Source organism: Triticum aestivum, chromosome 3B (genome assembly GCF_018294505.1).
Source record: "Triticum aestivum cultivar Chinese Spring chromosome 3B, IWGSC CS RefSeq v2.1, whole genome shotgun sequence".
Classification (NCBI taxonomy): domain Eukaryota; kingdom Viridiplantae; phylum Streptophyta; class Magnoliopsida; order Poales; family Poaceae; genus Triticum; species Triticum aestivum.
In genome coordinates, this window is record NC_057801.1 from 681,710,100 (window position 1) to 681,713,110 (window position 3,011).

The window sequence follows — 3,011 nt, forward strand, 5'->3', positions numbered from 1 at the left end:
ATTATGCGGGTTTGCGCCGGATGCGGGGTCTGCTAGAGTTGCTCTTAGTCCGTCAACAAAACAGAAAAAAGCCCTCTTCTGCCATTGACATCCCTACAGCAACCTCCCTTGCCATGGATACGGGAGCGCCCCCACCTTGAAGCACCGCCGTCTCGCCATCGCTCGCTGTCCCCGCCGGTTCCAGCAGGACGACGTTGCCCTCGTAGCAGTACTGTCCAGTGTCGTAGAATGCATGATGCTTCTGTCCTGGTAGCAACTACTCGCCGCCGTCGTAGCACGCCCGTCGCTGCACCACCATGCCGCCGGCCATAGCTCCCGGCGTCGCCACTCATAGCATCGTCAGCAGACGGCGCAGTTTTGGAAGCTTCACGGTGGAAGCTTTTTTCACAACGGTTGAAGCTTTTTTACACGCCGGGTGAAGCTTTTTCTCATTTCGATCGAAGCTTTTCTCGTCGCCGGTTGAAACATTTTTTTCACGTTTGAAGCTTTTCCTCTACATCGGTTGTAGCTTTTCTCCATGGTTGAAGCTTTTTTCTATGCCGGTAGAAACTTTTTTCAAAGCAGTTGAAGCACCTTGAGTAGGTGCCGGTTGCAGCTATGTACGTCGTCTCCAGCTCCGGCTGGTGCTGATTGCAACACCGCTGTCGGGTGGCGCCGTTGTAGCAGGAGGGTTGGGGGAGAACGCCATGGCTGGTAGAAGGGGAGGCGGCGTTCATGGCTGGTTTTTTTTTTTTTTTGAGAAATCGTCATGGCTGGTTGGTGAGAGGAGAGAAAGAAGCATGCAGCCAATTCTAAGGAAGAAGATAAGGGAGTGGAAGAGATAAGGTGGGTCCCGCCAGGGCAAGTGGCCCGTGGTTTCTGCCAAAGAATGCTCTCCAGCGACGCAAAAAAGAAAAAAGAATGCGCTCTAGCGACGCGCCGGCCCAACGCTTGGCCGGTCGACCAGGTATAAGCGCATCCATTGATTTGAAATTGGTGCGAAAAAATTGACCCAGTCGCGCTTTTAAGGGCTCAGTTTTCGTCGGCTCGAGCCGAAATTGGTGCCGGCGCACCCAACCCGAACCCGCTAAATCCTATTTGGCGCCTTTAGCGCCCGCTACAGTTGTTTCTACTAACGGGCGCATACCCCCCTTGTCATGTTTGGCTGGCCCATTTTCGAATTTTTTTCTGTGTTCTAAACTGCAAAAACAACGTGAGAACTGGGTTTCGAACCGTGACCGGCGAGTACCGAGCGCGAGGCGACATCCATCAGGCCAGTTCAGTTGGTGTGATTATGTACATGTTTCCTTTCTTTTCTTCTTCTTCTTCCTCTTTTTTTTTTCTTTTTTCAAATTAGTGAAACTTTTCTTTCTTCATGAGTTTTTCCTCTGCAAAATAGATAGAGTTTTTCTCGAATTTGATGAGTTTGTGAAAATTCGATGAACTTTTTTTCAAATCTGATGAACCTTTTAAAAATTCATGAACTTTTTTCAAATTTGATGAACTTTTATCAAATTCGATGAACTTTTTTCAAAATTGATGAACTTATTTTTAAATTCGGTGATTTTTTTAAAACCAATGAATTTTTTTCAAATTCGACGACCTTTTTTGAAAACCGGTGAACTTTTTTCTAATTCGGTGAACTTTTTTCCTAATCCGATGAACTTTTTTCAAATGTAATGAACTTTATTTCAAATCCGATGATCTTTTTTTCAAATTCGATCAACTTTTTCAATTTTTGTGTTCAAAATTGATGAACTTTTTTTAGAGTTTATGAACTTTGTAAAATTCGTGAAATGTTTTTAAAATTCGTAATTTTTCAGATCCATGTGCTTTCAGTTTTGTGAACGAAGGGACGAACAGAAAAAAAAAGGAACGAACGAAACGTGCACGAAGGAAGGGGAGGACCGAGCGATGGAGAACGGAAAACGTGAGTGTGCTAGCTGGGCCGGCCCATGAGAGGCTGCTGCGCGAGCGCTCGCTAGCGAACGGGCGCATAAAGCGCCGTAGAGGAGCACTCCCCGAACCCGGCGTGCTGGGGGGCGCTCGGGGGCGTCGGACAAACCGTTTTTGGAGCGAAAGAGCCGCGGGCCCTCCTTGCCAGCGACTCGTCTCTCTTCCCACTGCTTCGTCGTCTTCATTACCTCGTTTTCCGCGGCGAATCAATGCCAAAGCTGCCGCGCGCTGCCGCGCCGGTCAGCCTCCATTGATTCCTCATGGGTGGCGCGTCACGGGGCTGCGCGCCGACGCCTCCCCTCCCTCGGACGCGTACACATGGGCGCGGCGTGGCTATGATGAGCACTACCTCTCCCGAGCGCCACCGCCGAGCCCTTCCCCAGCCCTCCCCCTCCCGTGAGCCCCTCCATCTCCCTCCCCTTTCCCGATGGCCGAGCATTTCCCCGGAGACGAGGCGGCGGCCAACGGCTTCGGCTGCCGCATGCTCCGCGAACAGGAGTCGTGGCTCCTGTTCCAGGCGAACATCCCGGCACCGCCGGACATGCGCGCCGGGCCGACGTGCTGGAGGCTCAGCAATGGGGGAGTGCCCATTCCCCCGTTGCCCGATGCCGTGGGTAAACCCTCCTACTTCGCCGACAAGGTCGAGGTCGTGCGCGCCTCCCTCACCGATGCCCAGCTCTTCCTCCCCCAGTACGCCGCCGACAACCACGCGGCGTGAGCGGCGTACTTCGAGCGCCATCAGCAGCAGCGGCTGGTGTCCACCAACGGGGCACCGGTGGTCGGCGACATGAAGAACAACGAGGGGCGCCACCTGTGGTGGGGCGCCCCCGGCCGCACACTTGAGGGCATGCTGACGCACCTCGAGGGCGGCAACAGCCCACCGTTGACGTACCCCCCCGGTGAGGGCGGCCGGCCACGCGCACCGCCGACGCGACGGGCAATGGGCGCCAAGGAGGTTCGGCTCCTCCTCCTCTTCTTCCTCCTCGCGCTCTTCCTTCCACTCCTTCGGCGCTCCGACGCTGCTCGGCGTGAAGGCCGAGCCAGCGGCGGAGACGCCGCTCGACCGGCGCACTCGC